The sequence below is a fragment of the Gorilla gorilla genome, chromosome 1, assembly GCF_029281585.2.
Source record: "Gorilla gorilla gorilla isolate KB3781 chromosome 1, NHGRI_mGorGor1-v2.1_pri, whole genome shotgun sequence".
In the NCBI taxonomy this organism is placed as follows: Eukaryota; Metazoa; Chordata; class Mammalia; order Primates; family Hominidae; genus Gorilla; species Gorilla gorilla.
Genome location: NC_073224.2, coordinates 25,322,107 through 25,346,222, shown reverse-complemented (window position 1 = coordinate 25,346,222; position 24,116 = coordinate 25,322,107). Strand labels below are relative to the sequence as shown.

Here is a 24,116-nt window from a genome sequence, read left to right as displayed (position 1 = left end):
ATTATTACACTGTAATATATAATAAAATAATTATAGAACTCACCATAATGTAGAATCAGTGGGCGTGTTAAGCTTGTTTTCCTGCAACTGGATGGTCCCACCTGAGCGTGATGGGAGAAAGTGACAGATCAATAGGTATTAGATTCTCATAAGGACAGCGCAACCTAGATCCCTCACATGCACGGTTCACAACAGGGTGCGTTCTCCTATGAGAATCTAATGCTGCTGCTGATCTGAGAAGGTGGAGCTCAGGCGGGAATGTGAGCAAAGGGGAGTGGCTGTAAATACAGACGAAGCTTCCCTCACTCCCTCACTCGACACCACTCACCTCCTGCTGTGTGGCTCCTTACGGCTCCATGGCTCAGGGGTTGGGGACCCCTGCTCAAGTGCATCCAAAGCGACCCTTCCCACACCAGTCTTCGTAGTGGTCAAGGGCAGCAACCACTTAGCTCCCAAGGCATGTGCCTCAGCTGGCATTTCGTCACAATCAACAGTAAGTGGTAGCTTCAGTCATTGTGAGGTCACTTCCTGGAAATCACCAGCATCCCATTTCCCACTGGCAAAGAGCTCAGCACTGCCCCCTGGGAAACCAAACCTATGCCCAAATCCCATCTGTGTGGGTTTATCTCCTGGGACCCTTCCTAACATATTAGTCAGAGTCCAATCAGGAAGCATAAACCACTCAAAAGTTTAAAGTGGTAAAATTTAATACGGAGAATTATTCATTGTAACAGGTGAACAGCATAATGAGAGATTGGTTAGCACAAAGTAAAGAGAACTCTAGAGAATACAGGACTAGCCCAGGCCAGGCATGGTGGCTCATGCCTGAAATTCCAGCAATTTGAGAAGCTAATGCAGGAGGATTGCTTAAGGCCAGGAGCTAGAGACCGGTCTGGACAACACAGTGAGACCCTGTCTCTACCCAAAAAAAAGAAAAAAGTTAGCTGGGAGTGGTGGTGCACACTTGTAGTCCCAGCTACTCGGAATGCTGAAGTTTGAGCCTGGGAGGTCAAGGCTGCAGCGAGGCATGATTATGCCACTACAGTCCAGCCTGGTGACAGAGCAAGACCCTGTCTCAAAGAACAAAACAACAACAACCATTTACAGACAGAAAAGAGATAGAGCTAATAAGCTAAGGAAAGATGTTGAAATGTGACAAGTAAAGTAATATGAGGTCTTTTATCTATTTAAAATAATCAAACAAAAAATGACTTACTAAATTATAATACCCTGTGCCGGCAAAGGTGCAGTGAAATGGGCACTTTCTTATACTATGAGGGGTGTTTAAACTGTGTATAAGCCTTCCCGGGTAAAGCTTGTCAATTTTTTAAAATAATGGAGACAGGGTCTCACCATACTGCCATACTGCCTCCTCCAACTCTTGGCCTCAAGCAATCCTCCTCTCTTAGCCTCCCAAAGTGCTAAGATTATAGGCTGGGAGGCACCCAAAACCCTGTCAATTTACATCAAGGGTAATGAGAATGTCCATTCACCATGTCTCACAGTAATCTTACTTCTGGGGAGACAATTCAATCTAAACAAAAGGTCATCTGCACAAACACAGTAAAAATCTGGGAGTAACTGAAGACAGAGTTGGTAAGTGAAATAAGACACAGTTCTAAGAAATTAAACTATGATATCAATAGGCACCTGGTATAAAAGGTCAGTTGATGTTAGCTGCTACTTTTTTGTTGTTTTGAGACAGGGTCTCACTCTGTCACCCAGGCTGGAGTGCAGAGGCCTGATCATGACTCACTGCAGTCTCAGCCTCCCTGGGCTCAAGTGATCCTCCCACCTCAGCCTCCCAAGTAGCTGGGACTACAGGAACATGCCACCACACTAGGCTAATTCATGTATTTTTCTGTAGGGATGGTGACTCCCCCTTTGTTTCCAAGGCCTATCGCAAACTCTTGGCCTCAAGCCTCAGCCTCCCAAAGTGTTGCGATTACCAGTGTGAGCCACCACACCTGGCCAACTGCTACTTTTAGCAATATTATTATTATTATTCCACTCAATTAAAAATTATTATTTTCAAGGCTATGCAACAGTATGTATCCTACAGCGTAATTGTAAAAACATACACAGTCGCCGTCCCTCAGTATACAGAATTAGTTCCAGCCCCCCATCTCTGCATATACCAAAACCCATGCTTACTCACGTTTCGCTGTCACCCCTCTGGAATCCACGTATACGAAAATTCCAAATATTAGTTGGGCATAGTGGCAAGCACCTGTAGTCTCAGCCACGTGGGAGGTTGAGATGGGAGGATCGCTTCAGCCTGGAAGGTTGAGGCTGCAGTCAGCTGTGATAGCACTACTACCCTCCAGCCTTGGACAACAGAGGGAGACCCTGTCTCAGAAAAAAAAAACAAAATAAAACAGGTTAGAAATTGTAATGAGGTCTGTTGGGCAAAATTCCACATAAGCAAAGTATAAATTAATAAAGCAAATCGTGATAAATTAGTACGACTGACTTTCTGGAGTTTCTGACAATAAAAGTAAGGAAAATGCAAAACACAAAGACAGAGAGTAAAAAGAGAAATTAGGAAAGCATTCTACATGTTTAATAGGAAGACGCTGGCCATGTTTGTGCAGCGGCAGTATGTCGTGACATGACATACCTTGGAGAGAAGTTAACAGATGAGGAAGTTGATAAAAATCATCAGAGAAGCAAAATACTGGTAGCGACACTCAAGTAAACCACGAAATTTCCATAACTTATGTCAGCAAAGTGGGCATATTGTACAGTGTGTGTTGAAGTTCCTATACAACATTGTTTATCTGCCGTTTGTTTGTTTGTAAGGAATGTATATACTAAAAGTTCTTCTTGCTGTCAAAAGAATATGTGTGAATAAGTCATTTTAACTTATTCTTCTGTTTTTCTTTTATCTTCCTGCCATCATCCCACAGCCTTACTTTAGAAATTTTTTCTTTAGAAAATTGAACAAGTGCTCCTTGTGGTGGCACATACCTCTAGGATGGGAGGCAGGGGTGGAAGGGTCACTTGAGGCCATTAGTTTGACACCAGCCTGGCCAACAAAGTGAGACCCCATGTCTACAAAACAATTTAAAAATTAGCCAAGTATCGTCATGTATACCTACAGTCTCAGCTACCTGAACTTACGGAGAAAGTTCGGGGCCTGGAGAGAAGGCTGGGAGGCAGGAGCTGGGTCTAAAGAGGCCATTGTAACGATGGAGCTGTGCCTGTGGAGGCTGTTGTGAGGCAGTAGGCTCATCTGCGGAGACTGCCGTGAGGTAGGGTATGGGCCTAAATAGGCCATTGTGAGTCATGAGCTTGGTCTGTAGAGGCTGACTGGAGAAAGTTCTGGGCCTGGAGAGGCTGCCGGGAGGTAGGAGCTGGGCCAAAAGATTTAAGCACATTTACATTTATTAGGCACTTCATTTCCATTATTACACTGTAATATATAATAAAATAATTATAGAACTCACCATAATGTAGAATCAGTGGGCGTGTTAAGCTTGTTTTCCTGCAACTGGATGGTCCCACCTGAGCGTGATGGGAGAAAGTGACAGATCAATAGGTATTAGATTCTCATAAGGACAGCGCAACCTAGATCCCTCACATGCACGGTTCACAACAGGGTGCGTTCTCCTATGAGAATCTAATGCTGCTGCTGATCTGAGAAGGTGGAGCTCAGGCGGGAATGTGAGCAAAGGGGAGTGGCTGTAAATACAGACGAAGCTTCCCTCACTCCCTCACTCGACACCACTCACCTCCTGCTGTGTGGCTCCTTACGGCTCCATGGCTCAGGGGTTGGGGACCCCTGCTCAAGTGCATCCAAAGCGACCCTTCCCACACCAGTCTTTGTAGTGGTCAAGGGCAGCAACCACTTAGCTCCCAAGGCATGTGCCTCAGCTGGCATTTCGTCACAATCAACAGTAAGTGGTAGCTTCAGTCATTGTGAGGTCACTTCCTGGAAATCACCAGCATCCCATTTCCCACTGGCAAAGAGCTCAGCACTGCCCCCTGGGAAACCAAACCTATGCCCAAATCCCATCTGTGTGGGTTTATCTCCTGGGACCCTTCCTAACATATTAGTCAGAGTCCAATCAGGAAGCATAAACCACTCAAAAGTTTAAAGTGGTAAAATTTAATACGGAGAATTATTCATTGTAACAGGTGAACAGCATAATGAGAGATTGGTTAGCACAAAGTAAAGAGAACTCTAGAGAATACAGGACTAGCCCAGGCCAGGCATGGTGGCTCATGCCTGAAATTCCAGCAATTTGAGAAGCTAATGCAGGAGGATTGCTTAAGGCCAGGAGCTAGAGACCGGTCTGGACAACACAGTGAGACCCTGTCTCTACCCAAAAAAAAGAAAAAAGTTAGCTGGGAGTGGTGGTGCACACTTGTAGTCCCAGCTACTCGGAATGCTGAAGTTTGAGCCTGGGAGGTCAAGGCTGCAGCGAGGCATGATTATGCCACTACAGTCCAGCCTGGTGACAGAGCAAGACCCTGTCTCAAAGAACAAAACAACAACAACCATTTACAGACAGAAAAGAGATAGAGCTAATAAGCTAAGGAAAGATGTTGAAATGTGACAAGTAAAGTAATATGAGGTCTTTTATCTATTTAAAATAATCAAACAAAAAATGACTTACTAAATTATAATACCCTGTGCCGGCAAAGGTGCAGTGAAATGGGCACTTTCTTATACTATGAGGGGTGTTTAAACTGTGTATAAGCCTTCCCGGGTAAAGCTTGTCAATTTTTTAAAATAATGGAGACAGGGTCTCACCATACTGCCATACTGCCTCCTCCAACTCTTGGCCTCAAGCAATCCTCCTCTCTTAGCCTCCCAAAGTGCTAAGATTATAGGCTGGGAGGCACCCAAAACCCTGTCAATTTACATCAAGGGTAATGAGAATGTCCATTCACCATGTCTCACAGTAATCTTACTTCTGGGGAGACAATTCAATCTAAACAAAAGGTCATCTGCACAAACACAGTAAAAATCTGGGAGTAACTGAAGACAGAGTTGGTAAGTGAAATAAGACACAGTTCTAAGAAATTAAACTATGATATCAATAGGCACCTGGTATAAAAGGTCAGTTGATGTTAGCTGCTACTTTTTTGTTGTTTTGAGACAGGGTCTCACTCTGTCACCCAGGCTGGAGTGCAGAGGCCTGATCATGACTCACTGCAGTCTCAGCCTCCCTGGGCTCAAGTGATCCTCCCACCTCAGCCTCCCAAGTAGCTGGGACTACAGGAACATGCCACCACACTAGGCTAATTCATGTATTTTTCTGTAGGGATGGTGACTCCCCCTTTGTTTCCAAGGCCTATCGCAAACTCTTGGCCTCAAGCCTCAGCCTCCCAAAGTGTTGCGATTACCAGTGTGAGCCACCACACCTGGCCAACTGCTACTTTTAGCAATATTATTATTATTATTCCACTCAATTAAAAATTATTATTTTCAAGGCTATGCAACAGTATGTATCCTACAGCGTAATTGTAAAAACATACACAGTCGCCGTCCCTCAGTATACAGAATTAGTTCCAGCCCCCCATCTCTGCATATACCAAAACCCATGCTTACTCACGTTTCGCTGTCACCCCTCTGGAATCCACGTATACGAAAATTCCAAATATTAGTTGGGCATAGTGGCAAGCACCTGTAGTCTCAGCCACGTGGGAGGTTGAGATGGGAGGATCGCTTCAGCCTGGAAGGTTGAGGCTGCAGTCAGCTGTGATAGCACTACTACCCTCCAGCCTTGGACAACAGAGGGAGACCCTGTCTCAGAAAAAGAAACAAAATAAAACAGGTTAGAAATTGTAATGAGGCCTGTTGGGCAAAATTCCACATAAACAAAGTATAAATTAATAAAGCAAATCGTGATAAATTAGTACGACTGACTTTCTGGAGTTTCTGACAATAAAAGTAAGGAAAATGCAAAACACAAAGACAGAGAGTAAAAAGAGAAATTAGGAAAGCATTCTACATGTTTAATAGGAAGACGCTGGCCATGTTTGTGCAGCGGCAGTATGTCGTGACATGACATACCTTGGAGAGAAGTTAACAGATGAGGAAGTTGATAAACATCATCAGAGAAGCAAAATACTGGTAGCGACACTCAAGTAAACCACGAAATTTCCATAACTTATGTCAGCAAAGTGGGCATATTGTACAGTGTGTGTTGAAGTTCCTATACAACATTGTTTATCTGCCGTTTGTTTGTTTGTAAGGAATGTATATACTAAAAGTTCTTCTTGCTGTCAAAAGAATATGTGTGAATAAGTCATTTTAACTTATTCTTCTGTTTTTCTTTTATCTTCCTGCCATCATCCCACAGCCTTACTTTAGAAATTTTTTCTTTAGAAAATTGAACAAGTGCTCCTTGTGGTGGCACATACCTCTAGGATGGGAGGCAGGGGTGGAAGGGTCACTTGAGGCCATTAGTTTGACACCAGCCTGGCCAACAAAGTGAGACCCCATGTCTACAAAACAATTTAAAAATTAGCCAAGTATCGTCATGTATACCTACAGTCCTAGCTACTCAGGAGGCTCAGGTAGGAGTATCCTTAGCCCAGGAGTTCAAGGCTGCAGTGAGTTGTGATAGCACTACTGTACTCAAGCCTGGGTGACAGGGTGAGACCCCATCTCCTAAAATAAAGAACAAAGAAAAAAAATAGTTCAAGTAGCAAGTTGTATGTGGCTTAGTCTGAATATTTGTAAACTAGAAATTCTCAATCTTTTGGGGTCTAACATCCCTTTACCTTTTTTAACTTTATTGAAGATCTCTAAGACTATTTCTTTCTGTAGATAATTATGTTAAAACCAGAAAATAAGACAAATTTTTAAATATTATTCATCACATATTAAAGCCATTACATGTTAAGATTTTAAAAATATTTAATATTCTTTACATATTAATAATAAAACTATTACATGTTGATATAATACTTTTTTTTTTCTTTGAGACAAAGTCTTGTTCTTTTGCCCAGGCTGGAGTGAAGTGGCTCAATCTCAGCTCATTGCAACCTCCGCCCCGCAGGTTCAAGAGATTCTCCTACCTCAGCCTCCCAAGTAGCTGGGATTACAGGCGTCCACTACCATGTCCAGCTAATTATTGTATTTTCTTAGTAGAGAAGGAGTTTTGCCATGTTGGCAAGGCTGGTCTTGAACTCTTGACCTCAGGTGATCCACCCGCCTGGGTCTCCCTAAGTGCTGGGACTACAGGTGTGAGCCACCGCGCCCACCCTTATTAATGTATGTTTTAAAACACTCATTAGTCAGGCAACAACACCGGGCAGGGGTCTCCTCATTCCCAGCGACGCAAACCCCACTGCACAGCTGAGGGGTTGCAAGGGCTGCAGACCCAAAAGGCTCTGACTTGAGATATTATTTTACTTGTATTTTTATTTGTATTGTGAGACAGGTACTGCTCTGTCACCCAGACTGGAGTGCAGCTGTGCATTTACAGCTTGCTGCAGCCTCGACCTCCTGGGCTCAAGCCATCTTCCTGCCTCAGCTCCCCAGTAGCTGGTAGTACAGTTGAGTGTCACCATGCCTGGTTATTTTTTTAATTTTTTTGTAGAGCGAGGGGTCTTGCTATGTTGCCCAAGCTGGCCTCAAACTCCTGACCTCAAGAGATCTGCCCACTTCAGCCTCCTGAGTAGCTGAAACTACAAGTACACATCACCATGCCTAGCTACACTTATTTTGAAAAATATTTTTGTAAAGAGCAGATCTTGCTGTGTTGTCCAGGCTGGTCTTGAACACCTGCCCTTAAAAGATACTCGCACCTCTGCTTACCAAACAGCTGGGACTACAGGCATGAGCCATTGCAATGAGCCTAAAGAGATTTCTTTAATCTAGCATCCCATACTTGGTAGGATTGGGAAAGGCAGTAGTGTTTTTTAAAATTACTTAAAAATTTGAGTAACAAACTCAACCTTGACCCCTGCCTTCTCTCACACCCCATATCCAGTCTGTCAGGAAATCCTGTTGATTGTCTTCGACATCTACTAAAGATCCCCACCCAGCAACTCCCTGGCCTCCTCCCCTACTTCTCCCCTCTGACCATCTCTCAACACCACCACGACCCTGGTCAGGACCACCATCATCTCCCGCCTGGATGTTGCCAAAGCTTGGCCCCCATGCTTCTATCACATCTTCCCACAGTCTTTCTCAACTCAGCTGCCAGAGAATGCTTTTAAATCGGGAGACAGATCATGTCGCCTCTCTGCTCAGAACCCTCCCGCAGTTCCCATCTGAGTCAGAGTAAAATCCAAAGCCCCACCAATAACCTCCCAGGGCTTATGTGATCTGTACTGATCCCCACCCAGCAACTCCCTGGCTCCCTCCCCTAATTCTCTTCCTCTCTCCATCTGCTCCATGGGCCTCCTTCCAGAGCCGGAGACACACCTCAGACAGTTTATTCTATTGTTTCTGCCTACAATCCTCTTCCCTCAGCACCTTGGCCACCTCCTTCCCCTCCTTCAAGTCTTTACTCAATTTTCACTTAGGAGGCCACCCGACCATTCTATTTAACATTGCCATCTGTCCCCATGCTCACCATGCTCATTTCTTCTTTCTTTACTTTCTTCTTTCTTTTTTTTCAAGATCTCACTGTCACCAAGGCTGGAGTGCAGTGGCGAAATCACAGCTCACTGCAACCTCAAATTTCCAGGCTCAAGCGATCCTCCCACCTCAGCCTCCCGAGTACCTGGGACTCCAGGTTCATGCCACCATGCCTGGCTAAATTTTTTTTTTTTTTTTTTTTTTTTTGAGACGGAGTCTCGCTCTGTCGCCCAGGCTGGAGTGCAGTGGCGCGATCTCGGCTCACTGCAAGCTCCGCCTCCTGGGTTCACGCCATTCTCCTGCCTCAGCCTCCCGAGTAGCTGGGACTACAGGCGCCCGCCACCACGCCCGGCTAATTTTTAGTATTTTTAGTAGAGACGGGGTTTCACCGTGTTAGCCAGGATGGTCTCGATCTCCTGACCTCGTGATCCACCCGCCTCGGCCTCCCAAAGTGCTGGGATTACAGGCGTGAGCCACCGCGCCCGGCCGCCTGGCTAAATTTTTTAGTATTTTATTTTATTTTATTTTGAGACAGAGTTTCACTCTCCTTGCCCAGGCTGTAGTGTAACGGTGCGATCCCGGCTCACTGCAACCTCCACCTCCCAGATTCAAGTGATTCTCCTGCCTCAGCCTTCCAAGTAGCTGGGATTACAGGTGTGTGCCACCACGCCCAGCTAATTTTTGTATTTTTAGTAGAGCCGGGGTTTCACAATGTTGGCCAGGCTGGTCTCGAACTCCTGAACTCAGGTAATCTGCCCGCTTCGGCCTCCCAAAGTGCTCGAATTACAGGTGTGAGCCACCACGCCTGGCCAATTTTTTCATTTTTTATAGAGACAAGGTCTTACTATGTTGCCCAGACTGGTCTTGAATTCCTGGCCTCAAGTGATCCTCCTGCCTAAATTCCTAAAGTGCTGGCATTACCGGCATGAGCCATCATGCCTGGCTTCATGTTCATTTCTTCTTGCTGCTGCAACATAGTTTGCAGTTTCCTACATTTAGTGGCTTAAAACACCACAAATGTATCATCTTACAGTTCTAGGGGCCAGAAACCCAAACTAGGTCTATTAAGGCTAAAGTCAAGGTGTCAGCAGGGCTGCATTCCTTCTGGAGACTCTAATATGTTCCCGTGGCTTTTCCAGCTTCTAGAAGCCACCCCCATTCCTTGGATCATGGCCCCTGACTCCATCTTCAAAGCCAGAGGTGAAGCATCTTCAAATCTCCCTCTCTTACCTCTGCTTTCATCACCACATCTCCTGCTCCAATTCCGAATCTCCTACTCTCTTTCTTTTATAAAGACCCTTGCGATTGCTGGGCATGGTGGCTCCCACCCAGAATCCCAACACTTTGGGAGGTCAAGGCAGGAGGAACACTTGAGGCCCGAAGTTTGAAACTAGCATGAAAAACACAGTGAGACATCCCACCTCTAGAAAAAAATAAAAATAAATATTAGCCCGACATGGTGGTATGCGCCTGTAGTCCCAGCTACTTGAGAGGCTGAGGTGAGACAATCGATTTAGCCCAGGAGTTTGAGATCAGCCTGGACAACATAACTCAATCTCATCTCTACAAGGACGAGGTGGGAGGATCACTTGAGCCCAGGAGTTTGTGGCCAGCCTGGGCAACAAAAGAAGACCCCATCTGGCCAACATGGCCAACCTGGCCACCATGGCAAAACTCTGACTCTACAAAAATGAGCTGGGCATGGGTGACATGCATGTGTAGTCCTAGCTACTTGGGAGGTTGAGATGGGAGGATTGCTTGATCTCAGGAGGCCAAAGCTATAGTGAGCTATGATCACATCACTGCACTCCAGCCTGGATGACACAGGAGATTCTGTCTCAAAAAAAAGAAAAGAAATATATATTTAATCTCTGTCCCTGGTTCGTGGCACAGAGCTTCTAAAGCTCTTACAAAGACCTCAGTGATAGATGTGACAGGAACATCTTTTGTTTTAATATTTGGTCTTGGTCCCAGGTTTCTAACACAAGAGCCTCTAAGAACTCTGGGATCTCCAGCATGGTAAGAACGCATTTGGGGATGTTGTTGAGATGACTGGGTGACTGCAAGCTCCTAAATTTCTTCAAGAGGAGGGCTGATTACCATGCAACCACATGATAAGAGGCTTGGAACTTTCAGCCTCATGCACTGAACTCCAGGAGGAAGAGGGGCTGGAGACTGACTTAATCACCAACAGCCAAAGATTTTATCAATCATGTTTGCATAATAAAGCCTCCATAAACACCCTCAACGGGGTTTGCAGAGCTTTCAGGGTTGCTGGACACAGGAGATGCTGGGAGGGTCGCATGTTCAACAGAGGGCATGGGAGCTCTGTGCCCCTCCGAACTTAACTTGCCCTGGGTATCTTTCTTTTTTTTGAGACAGGATCAGGCTCTTTTGTACAAGCTAGAGTGCAGTGGCACAATCTCAGCTTACTGTAACCTAAGCCTCCCCAGTCCCCAGCTCAACGTATCCTCTCATCTCAGCTTCCCTAGTAGTTGGAACTCTAGGTGCACACCACCACACCGGTTATTATTATTATTTTTTAATCTTTTATAGAGACAGGTTTTCACCATGTTGCCCAGGCTGGTCTCAAACTCTTGAGTTTAAGCGATCCTCCCACCTTGGCCTCCCAAAGTGCTGACATTACAGGCATGAGCCACTGCATCCAGCATGCACGTCTCTTTCATTGACTGTTTCTGAGATGTATCCTTCACAATGAACCAGTAATAGGAAATGAACTGGCCAGATGTGGTGGCTCACATCTGTAATCCCAGCACTTTCAGAGGCTGAGGTGGGAGGATCACTTGAGACCAGGAATTTGTGGCCAGCCTGGCCAACACAACAAGACCCCATCTATACAAAAAATAAAAGAAACTAGCCAGATGTGGTGGTGCAGGCATGTAGTCTCAGCTACTAGGGAGGCTGAGGTGGGAGAACCACTGGAGCCCAGACAATCAAGGCTGCAATGAGCTATGACTGCACCATTGCACACCAGCCTGGGCAACAAAATAAGACCCTCTCAGAAAAAAAGAAAATAAACTGTTTTTCTGAGTCCCGTAAACTGTTCTAGCAAATTATTAAACCCAAGAAGACAGTTATGGGAACCCCCGATTGGTAACAGGTTGGTCAAAAGTACGGTGACAACTTAGGACTTGCCATTGGCATCTGAAGTGAGGATGGCCTCGTGGGACTGAGCCCCTAACTTGTGGGGTCTGTGCTAACTCCAGGTAGTGTCAGAATAAAGTCATGGGATACCCAGTTAATATCCAGAGCACTGAAGAATTTGGTGTAGAAACTCCATACATACATTCAGTCGGAAGTGTGTGAGTAGAGACAAACATGGGCTTTTCTGTCACCTACCTGCTTAACTGCATAGGAGAGGCAATATGTGGTGCTCATGAACAAAGCAAACATTAAAGTCAGACCAGACCCAACATTTGACTCAGTCTTAATATCCAGGTGAGCTTGGGCAAATCATTCATTATTCCTAAGACTTCATCACTCCATTCATAAAATGGGGATAACTGTGGCACCTACCTGTGATTCTGTGAGAATTAACGAAATATTATGCTTGGGGTTATTGTGATCACTATACCTATTCCAAACTATTTGACAAGGACAGTGATGGATGATGACATCAAAAAATCAGAAACTGCAATGATGTCTCTCAGGCAAAATTCCATACAAGCAAATTACTGTGTCTACAAAGCATTCCTGCCACACTTAATTCACCATTCCCTGAACAAAATATGCCATCTTCGTTGTTCAGATCTGTACAGTGCTGGTTTCCCTTCCCGGGCAGTTTGCGCTATCCCATCCCAGCCCATTCCCCATCCCTCCACCTCCCCCTTCCCTCCCTACTTTCATACAACTCTTCCTCATCTTTCAGGACTTGGCTTCAATGTCACCTTAACTGGAAGCTTCTCTCACTCTCCAGAAGAGCTTCCCATTGCACTTGATGCATGCACTATTATTTGATCATTTTTAAGTTACAGTCCAAATCATTTTGTACCCGAATAACATGTTGCCCAGTCAGTTTCTCTTCCTGGATTCAGAAGTCTTTCATGGTAGATCCAGCTGGAAGTGACAAAAAGACATCTTTTGACATAAAGGGATGACACAGACAGACATAAGTTCTTAAATGTCTTAAATGTTATGTGAAAATTAAACAGAATTCAAAGACTTGTGGGGAACACTTAGGAGGGAAAGTTACTGGGAATGTCATAAAGGGTTAATTTGTATTCTTGTATTTTTTAATTTTATTTTATTTTATTTATTTATTTTTTGAGACAGTCTCATTCTGTCACCTAGGCTGGAGTCGTGGTGCAATCAGGCTCACTGCAGCCTTGACCACCTGGGCTCAAGTAATCTCACTTAATTTTTATTTGGTTTAAGAAAGTCTTGGTTGAGGGTGGTGGCTTATGCCTGTAATCTCAGCACTTTGGGAGGCTGAGAGAGGTATATTACTTGAGGCCAGGAGTTTGAGACCAGCCTGGGCAATATATTAAGACCCTGCCTCTACCAAAAAACAGAGTGAATGTGTGGAAGACAATTTTTCCACAGACTGGGAGTGAGGGAATAATTTCAGGATGATTCAAGTGCATTACATATATTGTGCACTTTATTTCTATTATTACTACATAGTAATATATAATGAAATGATTCTACAACTCACTATAATGTAGACTCAGTGGGATCTCTGAGCTTGTTTTCCTGCAACTAGACTGTCCATCTGGGGTGATGGGAGACAGTAACAGAATATCAGGCATTAGATTCTCATAAGGAGTACACAACCTAGATCCCTCGCATGCACACTTCACAACAGAGTTTGTGCTCCTATGAGAATCTAATGCTGCTGCTGATCTGACAGGACATGGAGCTCAGGTGGTCATGCAAGCGATGGGAGGGGCTAGAAATACAGATGAAGTTTCCCTTCACTCGCCTGCTGTTCACCTACAGCTCTGTGGCCCTGTGGTTGTAGACCGCTGCTCAAGTGCATTCGAAAGGATCCATCCCATGCCATTCTTCAGAGTCATCTTTACTGCTGCAGTGGTCAACTTGTAGCGCCCCTAAGCTCGCAGGACATATGCTTCAACTGGCATTTCACAATCAACAGTATGTGGTAGCTTGAGTCATTGTGAGGTCACTTCCTGGAAATCACCAGCATCCCATATCCCATTAGCAAGGAGCTCAGCACTGCTCCTTGGATAACCAAACCTATTCCCAAATCCCATCTGTGTGCGTCTATCTCCTGGTACCCTTCCTAGCATCAATTCTGTATTTGTAGGAGTCCAATCAGGAGACACAAACCACTCAAAAGTTTAAACTAGAATGAGCAAGATGGCTCACACCTGTAATCCCAGCCCTTTGGGAGGCCAAGGTGGGTGGACTGCTTTGAGCTCAGGAGTTTGAGAACACTCTGGGAAACATGGTGAAACCTCGTCTCTACAAAAAACACAAAAATCAGCTGGGTGTGGGGGCACTTACCTGTAATCCCAGCTACTCAGGAGGCTGAGGCAGGAGAATTGCTTGAGCCTGGCAGGTGGAGGCTGCAGTGAGCAGAGGTTGTGCCACTGTACTCCAGCCTGGGTGACAGTGTGAGACCTGGTATCAAAAAGAAAAAACGTATATATATATGTAAATTTAATATAAAAAGTATTAATTTTGGCCAGGCACAATGGCTCATGCCTGTAACCCCAGCACTTTGGGAGGCCAAGGCAGACAGATCACCTGAGGTCAGGAGTTCGAGACCAGCCTGACCAGCATGGAGAAACCCCATCTCTACTAAAAATACAAAATTAGCTGGGCATGGTCGCACATGCCTGTAATCCCAGCTACTCGAGAGGCTGAGGCAGGAGAATCGCCTGAACCCGGCAGGTGGAGGTTGCGCTGAGCCGAGATAGCGCCATTGCACTCCAGCCTGGGCAACAAGAGTGAAACTCCGTCTCGAAAAAAAAAAAGGTATTAATTTTTACAGAGGATCAGCACAATGAGGGACATACTAGCACAAAGTAAAGACAACTCTAGAGAATACGGAACTAGCAGAGGCCAGGCATTGTGGCTCATGCCTGCAATCCCAGCAATTTGGGAAGCCTAGGCAGGAGGATCACTTGAGGCCAGGAGTTGGAGACCAATCAGTGCTAAATAGTGAGACTCTGTGTCTACCAAAAAAAGAAACATTAGCCAGGTGTGGTGGTGGTGCACACCCGTAGTTCCAGCTACTTGGGAGTCTGGGGTGGGAGAAATCCCTTGAGCCTGGGAAGTCTACACTACAGTGAGCCAAGACTGTGCCACTGCACTCCAGCCTGGGCGACAGAGTGAGACCCTGTCTTAGAAAGAAAAAAGGAAAGAAAGTGTTAATCCCCCTATGGGAATCTCCTCTTCTCCTGCCCTCTCTGGAACCTCACTTGTCAGTTCTTCCTCCCACTTTCCTGTATCTTTAACCTATCCCCCACTTTTAGCTCCTTCCCATCATCATTTAAATTACTCAAACTTCTTCTGTTTTAAAAACCTCTCCCTAAACTCAGTGAGAGGTCTCCTGCACACCCATTGAGCCATCTGCTCTCCCTGGTGCCTTCTCTACAGCAGCCTGAGCCATGTCTCTAATCCATGAATCTCATCATGTTACTCCCCCATTTACATCACTTCTCCTTGCCTCAGGGATTAAGTCCAAACTCCTTAACAGCCCCTGCTCTGCCCTGCCTTGCAAGGCAGCCTCACTGCTTGCCCCTCTCCATTTCATCTGCTATGGAGTCCAACTGAGCCTCATCTGCCCCTTCAACGCACACTCTTTCTCCTCTGGGAGTCTCTGAAGTGGGTAATATCCTCCGCTTATAATATGCTTCCCCTTAAACCTCTAATCTCTTCCTAGCTAGCTTCGAATCCTCTGTCACTTGTCCGCTTTGGCATCACCTCCTCATAGAAGACTTCTCTGACTCCCGAGATTCTCAGGAGCATGGCAGGTGAGGTGCTCCTCCCATGAATGGATGGAGATTAGGGAGTGTGTGTTATTCATGCTTAATTCACCAGTGCTTAGCTGAGTACCTGGCATAAAATAGTTACTGTGGTGGCCAAAGTAATAACCCCCACCGCCACCAATTGCTCATGTCCTATGTTACACAGCACAATTACATAGGAAGAGGGAATTAAGAGTGCAGATAAAATTAATGTTGCTCATCAGCTGACCTTAAAACAAGATTATCCTGGAGTATCTAGGAGAGCCCATGTAATTACAAGCATTCTTTAAAACTGGAAGAGGGAGGCAGAAGGTTAAGAACCAGAGATGGTGGGCACAATGGCTCATGCCTGTAATACCAATACTTTGGGAGGCCAGGGCAGGAAAATCCCTTGAGTGCAGGAGTTCAAGGTCAGCCGTGGCAACATACTGAGGTCCCATCTCTACAACAAAATAAAAACAAAATTCACTGAGTGTCACGATGCTTACCTGTAGTCCCAGCTACTGGGAAGGCTGACATGGTAGGATTGCTTGAGCCTGGGAGTTTGAGGCTATAATGAGCCATGATAGGACCACTGAACTCCATCCTGAGAGACACGGCAAGGTCCTGTTTCTAAAGAAAAAAAGGACATTGGAATCAGGGTCCTCTCCATCCTGAGGTGCCTACAAGGCATCTCTCTCTGCAAACAAGTAAACATCACCCTCCAACTCCTTACAGAGTGGAGCAGCAGGAAAACTCCTTCACCTCATTTCTGTGCTGCTTGGGAGGCCTGGACAGCCCAATAACCAGCTCCTTGCTGATGAAGCAATCAGGAAATGGCTCGAGTTGAGCTAAGGAGAATTTGGATCCTTCTTTTGGTTCTCAATAGGCAGGGTAGGGGCCAGGCATGGTGGCTCATACCTGTAATCCTTGCACTGTGGGGGGCCAAGGTGAGAGGATTGCTTGAGGCCAGGAGCTCAAGACCAGCCTGGGCAACATAGCAAGACCTGGGTGGCATACACCTGTGGTCCCTACTACTTGGTAGGATGAGGTGGGAGGATTGATCACTTGATACCAGGAGTTTCAGGCTGCAGTGACCCATGATCACACCACTGCACTTCAGTCTGGGTGACAGAGCCAGACCATGTCACAAAAAGTTAGAAAGAAAAAAAAAAAGAGAGAGGGAGAGAGACTATACACAGGCACCACCACATTTGGCTAATGTTTAAATATTCTGTAGAGACAAGGTCTTGCTAGGTTGCCCAGGCTAGTCTAAAACTCCTGGCATCAGGCTGGGCATGGTTGCTCATGCTTGTAATCCCAGCACTTTGGGAAGCTAAGGCAGGCAAATCACCCGAAGTCTGGAGTTCGAGACCAGCCTGGCCAACATGGTGAAACTCTGACTCTATCAAAAATACAAAAATTAGCTGGGCAGTAGTGGCGTGTACCTCTAGTCTCACCTACTCGGGAGGCTGAGGCAGGAGAATCACCTGAACCTGGGAGGTGGAGGTTGCAGTAGACCCCATCACTGCACTCCACCCTGGGTGACAGAGCAAGACTCTGTCAAAAACAACAACAACAACAATAACAAAAACAACAACAACAACAACAACAAAAACTCCTGGCATCAAGACATCTTCCTGTCTTAGCCTCCCAATGCCCTGGGATTATACTGTTTCCTATAATTGAAGACACTTGTTCTTATACTGCTTTAAGGTATAAGGGAAGAAAAAAAAAACAGATAATGTCAAATGTTGGTGAAGGCCAGGCATGGTGGCAGCCTGTAATTCCAGAACTTAGGGAGGCTGAGGTGGGCAGATCACTTGAGGCCAGGAGTATGAGACCAGCCTGGGCAACATGGTAAAATCCCATCACCACAAAAAAATATAAAAATTAGCCAGGCATGGTGGCGTACACCTGTAATTTTCAGCCACTCAGGAGGCTGAGATGAGAGAATCACTTGTGCCTGGGAGGTCAAGGCTGCAGTGAACTGTGATGGCATCACTGCACTGCGGCCTGAGAGACAGAGCAAGCCCCTATCTAGAAAAAAAAAATGTCAGTGAAGATGTGGAGGAATTGGAACCCACATACATTACTGGTGGGAACATAAAATCGTGTAACCATTTTGTTTGGGTTATTTCTCTTCTTGTCATTTTAATTGGATTTTTAAAAAATCAACACAGGGTTTCACTATCTTGCCCAGGCTGGTCTTGAATTCATGGGCTCAAGCCATCCTTCTAGCTGAGCCTCCTGAGTAGCTGGGATTACAGGTGTGAGCCATTGCACCCAACTGGTGTAGCCACGTTAGAAAACAGTCTGGCAGTTTCTCAAAAGGCTAAATGTACAGTCATCCTATAATGCAACAATTTCACTCCTAGGCATATATCCCAGAAAAATAAAAATATATGTCCACACAAAAACTTGTACAACAATCTTCATAGCAGCATTATTCATAATGACCAATACATGGAATACATGGAAACAACCCAAATATCCAACTGATGAACAGATAAACAAAATGCAGTGTGTCTCTACCATGGAATACTGCCATAGAAGGAATGAAATATTGATACACACTATGACATAAAGGAACTTTGAAAACACTGTGCTAAGAGGGAAAAAAAGCCACAAAAGATCACATATTGTACAATTCTATTTGTCCAGATTAGGCAAATCTATAGTGACAAAAAAATTAATCAATGGTTGCCTAAGGCTGGGGGCGAAGGTAGGTGGGGAGAGTAGGAGGTAGTGGCTGAGGGGTATGGATTTCTCTATAGGGTAATGAAAGGTTCTAAAAGTGACTGTGGTGATCGATGCACAGCTCTGTGAATATTCTAAAACCTACTGAATTGCAGATTTCAATAAATAAAGTGAATGGTATGTGAATATTTTAATAAAGCTATTATGTAAAATAATAATAATAGGGGGCTGGGCACAGGTGGTCATGCCTGCCTGTAATCCCAGCACTTTGGGAGGCTGAGGCAGGAGGACCACTTGAGGTCAGGAGTTTTGAGCCCAGTCAGACCAACGTGGCAAGATCCCGTCTCTATGATAAAAAATTAGCTGGACATGGTGGCACATGTCTGTAGTCCCAGCTACTTGGGAGACTGAAGTGAGAGAACCGCTTGAGCCCAGGAGTTTGAGGCTACAGTGAACCATGATTATGTCACTGTACTGTAGCCTGAGCAACAGAGCAAGACGCTGTCTCTGAAAAGGAAAGAAAACAAATGCAAGTTTTTATCACTTTGTGAGTGTAGCCAAGTTGGAGGAGAAATAGACAATAATAAAAGAGCAGTGAATAATGACGGTGAGTGGCTGGTTAGGCTCAGTTGCTAGCTAAATGGCTTCTAAAAAATTCAATAAAGTTACAGCTCTGGGGACAGTCATGTAGTCAAAGAATGAATGCTAAATTCATTACAAATGCCCATGGTCTTTATTTACATGCCTTCTAGTGAAAAATTCCTAAGTGCCTAAATAGCAAGTCTGCAATGATAGCAGCTGTTTATTAAAGACTACAAAAAAGAAATGGAGGCCGGGCGTGGTTGCTCACATCTGTACTCCTTGAATTTTGGAAGGCTGAGGCAGGCAGACTGCCTGAGGTCAGGAGCTCCAGAGGAGCCTGGCCAACATGGTGAAACCCCATCTCTACTAAAAATACAAACATTAGCTAGGTATGGTGGCGGGCGCCTGTAATCTCAGCTACTCGGGAGGCTGAGGCAGGAGAATTGCTTGAACCCAGAAGGTGAAGGTTGCAGTGAGCCAAAATCGCACCATTGCACTCCAGCCTGGGTGACAAGAGAAAGACTCTTATCTTAAAAAAAAGAAAAGAAAAAAAAAGAAATGGCATCTTCTTCAAGAATTACATCGTGTTTCATGATAAAGAAGCTCTAATTTTGCATTTGTTCAAGTATTGATGAGATTTAGCCAATATGACACCCATCTTGGATAAAATGCAAACAACACAATTTCATTTTCTCATTAACAAAACCGATTAAGTAGTCTAATATCAATTCTGATCTTATTAAAAACTGATCAGATTAAAAAAATTATGGAATTATGGAGCCAATAAGATGTTACAACCTGTTCCAAGGGGAATTCCAAAATCCACACATATCTGAGACCATCAAGTATGATGAAATATATTTGATTACTATATTGAAAAATAAACTCATTACATAGCCAACAATTGGACAGGGGTCTCCTCATCCACAGCCACACAAACCCGATCATGCAGCTATGTGGTTACAAGGCCTACATAGCCTAGAAGGGACTGGTCTGACTTGAGATTTCATTTGTATTTGTATTTTGAGACAGGGTCCCACTCTGTCACCCAGGATGGAGTGCAGTGGTATAATCATAGCTCACTGCAACCTTGACCAACTGGGCTCAAGAGATGCTCCTGCCTCAACTGCGCCCATACCTGGGAATACAGGCAAGTACCACCATGTCAGGCATTTTTTTCATTTTTGTAGAGAGAGAAGTCTTGCTATGTTGCCCAAGCTGGCCTCAAACTCCTAGAATCAAGAGATCTGCCCATCTCAGCCACATGAGTAACTGGGGCCACAGGTACATACCATCATGCCTGGCTATATTTATTTTATTAATTTTTTTTTTTATTTTTGTAGAGAGGAGGTCTTGCTGTGTTGCTCAGGCTGCTCTCAAACTCATGGCCTTAAAACATACTCCGATCTCTGCCTCTCAAACTGTTGGAACTATAGGTGTGAGCCACTGCACCTGGCCTAACTTGAGATTTCTTTTATCTAGCATCCTTTACTTGGTAGGATTGGGAAAGGCAGTAGTGTTTTTTAAAATTACTTAATAATTCAATCAGAATCAAACTCAACCTTGACCACTGCCTTCTCTCACAGCTCACATCCAGTCTGTCAGGAAATCCTACTGAATGACTTCAACATGTATCCAGGCTCTGACCACCTCTCACCACCACCGTGAACCCGGTCAGGATCACTATCATCTCCCAGCGGGATGTTGCCACAGCTTGGCCCCCATGCTTCTACCCAAATCTTCCCATAGTCTTTCTCAACTTGGCAGCCAAGTCGTGCTTTTAAATCAGGAGACAGATCACATCGCCTCTCTGCTCAGAAGCCCTCGGTGGTTCCCATTTTAGTCAGAGTAAAAGCCAAAGCCCCAGCAATAGCGTCCCAGGGCTTACACGATCTGTACCGATCCCCGCCCAGCAACTCCCTGGCCTCCTCGCTGACTTCGCTCCCTCTATCTCTTTGCTCCACTGGCCTCCTTCCAGAGCCTCAGACACACCAGAGAGTTTCCTCCTAATGCCTTTATCTTGTTGACTCAGCCTACAATGCTCTTCCCTCAGCACCTTGGCCAGCTCCATCACCTGCTTCAAACTTTTGCTCAATATTCACTTATGAGGCCAACCCTGACCACTCTACTTAACACTGCCATCTGTCCCCATTCCCACCATGCTCATTTCTTTCTTTCTTTTTGAAACAAGGTCTTGCTTTATTGCCTAGGCTGGAGTACACTGGTGCAATCACAGCTCACAGCAACTTCAACCTCCCAGGCTTAAACAATCCTCCCACCTCAGCCACCCTAGGAACTGAGACTACAGCTGCATGCCACAACACATGGCTTTTTTTTTTTTTTTGAGATGGAGTCTCGGTCGCCCAGGCTGAAGTGTAAGGGTGCGATCTTGGCTCATTGCAATGTCTGCCTTTTGGGTTCAAGTGATTCTCTGCCTCCCGAGTAGCTGGGATTACAGGCACCCACCACCACACCTGGCTGTTTGTATTTTTAGTAGAGATGGGGTTTCACCATCTTGGCTAGGCTGGTCTTGAACTTCTGACCTCGTGATCCACCCTCCTCAGCCTCCCAAAGTGCTGGGATTACAGGCGTGAGCCACTGCGCCTGGCCTTTTAAAAAAATTTTTTTTAGACATGAGGTCTCATTATGTTGCCCAGGCTGGTCTTAAGCTCCTGGGCTTAAGCGATCCTCCCACCTCAGCCTCCTAAAGTTCTGGGATTACAGGCATGAGCAGCTGTAACATGAGGTCCCAGCTTCATGTTCATTTTTTGTTGTTGCTACAACAAAGTACCCTACATTTAGTGGCATCAAACACCACAAATCTACCATCTTACAGTTCTGGGGGCCAGAAGCCCAACTAGGTCTATTAAGGCTAAAGTCAAGGTGTCAGAAGGGCTGCATTCCTTCTGGTGGAGGCTCTAGACAGAATGTGCTCCTTTGCCTTTTCCAGCTTCTAGAAGCCACCCCCATTCCTTGACTTACCTCGTGACTCCATATTCAAGGCCAGAAGTGCAGCATCTTCAAATCTCCCTCTCTGACCTCTTCTTCCATTACCACATCACTTTCTCTAATTCTGACTCTCCTACCTCCTTCTCTTATAAAGATCCTTGTGATTGGTGGGTATGGGGGCTCCCATCTGTAATCCCAACATGTTGGGAGGCCAAAGAGGAAGGATTGCTTGAGGCCAAGAGTTAGAGATCAGCCTGGGGAAAATAGGAAGATCCTGCCTTTACAAAATTAAAATTAAAATCAGCTGGACATGGTGATGCACGCCTGTAGTTCCAGCTACTGGAGAGGCTAAGGTGGGAGGATTGCTTTAGCCTAGGAGGTCAAGGCTGCAGTGAGCTATGATCACATCACTGCACTCCAGCCTCAGTGGCAGAGTGAGACTCTGTCTCCAATATAAGAAAAGAAATATACATTTGGTCTCTGCCCCTGGTTCCTGGCATAGAGCTTCCAAAGCTCTTATAAAGCCCTTCGTGACAGAGGTAATAGGAGCATTTTCTGTTTTGATATTTAGTCTTAGTCCCAGGTTCCTGACACAAGGGCCTCTAAGGTCTTTCAGATCTGCAGCATGGTAAGAATGCATGTGGGATGCTGTTGAGCTAACAGGGTGGCTGCAAGCTCCTAGACTGCTTCAGGAGGAGGGCTAGCTGCCAGAGAAAGCAACCACATTTTTTTTTTTAAATGGAGGTTGGCTCTTGTAGCCCAGGCTGGAGTGCAATGGCACAATCTCAGCTCACTACAACCTCCACCTCCTGGGTTCAAGCAATTCTCCTGCCTCGGCCTCCCGAGTAGCTGGAATTATAGGGATGTGCCACAACGCCTAGCTAATTGTTGTTATTTTTAGTAGAAACGGGGTTTCACCATGTTGGTCAGGCTGGTCTCAAACTCCTGACCTCAAGTGGTCCATGTGCCTCAGCCTTCCAAACTGCTAGGATTACAGGAGTGAGCCACCGCACCTGGCCCCAACCACATTTTTTGAGGCTTGGAACTTTCAGCCTCACCTGCTGAACTCCAGGAGGCAAAAGGAACTGGAGATTGACTTAACTACCAATGGCCAATGATTTTATCAATCATGCCTCCATAAAAACCCAAACAGCAGGGTTTGGAAAGCTTCTGTGTTGCTAAACACAAGGAGGTCCTGGGAGGGTAGTGTGCCCAACAGAGGGCATGGAAGCTCTGTGCCCCTCCCCACTTACCTTGTCCTGTGCATCTCTTTCATTGGCTGTTCCTGAGATGGAGCCATTACATTGAGCCAGTAATAGAAAATAAAGTGGCCAGATGCGCTGGCTCATGCCCGTAATCCCAGCACTTTGGGAGGCAGAGGTGGGCGGAATCACTTGAGCCTAGGAATTTGAGACCAGCCTGGGCAACATAAGAGGACCCCATCTATACAAAAAATAAAAGAAATTAGCCAAATGTGGTGGTGGGAACCCTGTAATTCCAGCTACTTGAGAGGCTGCAGCAGGAGAATCACTTGAGCCCTGGAGATTGAGGCTTCAATGAGCTATGACTGCACCACTGCACACCAGCCTGGACAACAGAGCGAGGCCCTGTCTCTTAAAAAGAAAAGAAAAAAACCTGTTTTTCTAAGTTCTGTGAGTTGTTCTAGTAAATAAACTCAAGAAGAGGGTCATGGGAAACCCTGATTTCTAACTGGTTGGTCAAAATACAGGTGACAACCTAGGACTTGCAACTGGCATCTGAAGTGAGGGTGGTCTTGTGGGACTGAGCCCCTAACATGTGGGTTCTGTGCTAACTCTAGGTAGTGTCAGAATGGAATTGTGGGATACGTGGTTGGTATCCAGAGAGTTGGAGAACTGGTGTAGAAACTCTGCACACACATTTGGTCAGAAGTCTGTGAGTAGAGAGAAACGTGTTGCGGGAAGTCAGGGACCCCAAATGGAGGGACCGGCTGAAGCCACGGCAGAAGAACATAAATTGTGAAGATTTCATGGACATTTATTAGTTCCCCAAATTAATACTTCTATAATTTCTTGGGCCTGTCTTTACTGCAATCTCTGAACATAAATTGTGAAGATTTCATGGACACTTATCACTTCCCTAATCAATACCCTTGTGATTTCCTATGCCTGTCTTTACTTTAATCTCTTAATCCGGTCATCTTCGTAAGCTGAGGATGAATGTCCCCGCAGGACCCTGTGATAATTGTGTTAACTGCACAAGTTGTTTAAACAGTATGAAACCTGGGCACCTTGAAAAAAGAACAGGATAACAGCAATTTCAGGGAACAAGGGAGATAACCTTAAACTCTGGCTGCCTGTGGGCCGGGTGGAACAGAGCCATATTTCTCTTCTTTCAAAAGCAAATAGGAGAAATATTGCTGAATT

The 24,116-nt window shown here is 45.3% G+C and overlaps 1 protein-coding gene across 5 annotated transcripts in view; it reads right to left on the bottom strand.

Moving 5' to 3' along the window:
* LOC101124648 (putative uncharacterized protein FLJ44672) overlaps positions 1-24,116 on the bottom strand; it is a 53,207-nt gene that overhangs the window by 5,084 nt on the left and 24,007 nt on the right. The window contains exons 10-19 of one of the 5 annotated variants that reach the window (XM_063708002.1): positions 22,965-23,154; positions 15,990-16,113; positions 14,033-14,149; positions 13,503-13,695; positions 12,558-12,622; positions 5,565-5,755; positions 3,450-3,507; positions 3,124-3,356; positions 2,159-2,349; positions 44-101 (exon numbers count right to left, since the gene is read on the bottom strand). The gene's annotated coding sequence lies outside the window, so the exon portion shown is untranslated. Of the gene's footprint in view, positions 1-43; positions 102-2,158; positions 2,350-3,123; positions 3,357-3,449; positions 5,544-5,564; positions 5,756-6,502; positions 6,796-12,557; positions 12,623-13,502; positions 13,696-14,032; positions 14,150-14,371; positions 14,491-15,989; positions 16,114-22,964; positions 23,155-24,116 lie in introns of those variants that run through there. The other 4 variants (XM_055372474.2, XM_063708003.1, XM_055372489.2 and 1 more) reach the window with 4 other exon arrangements.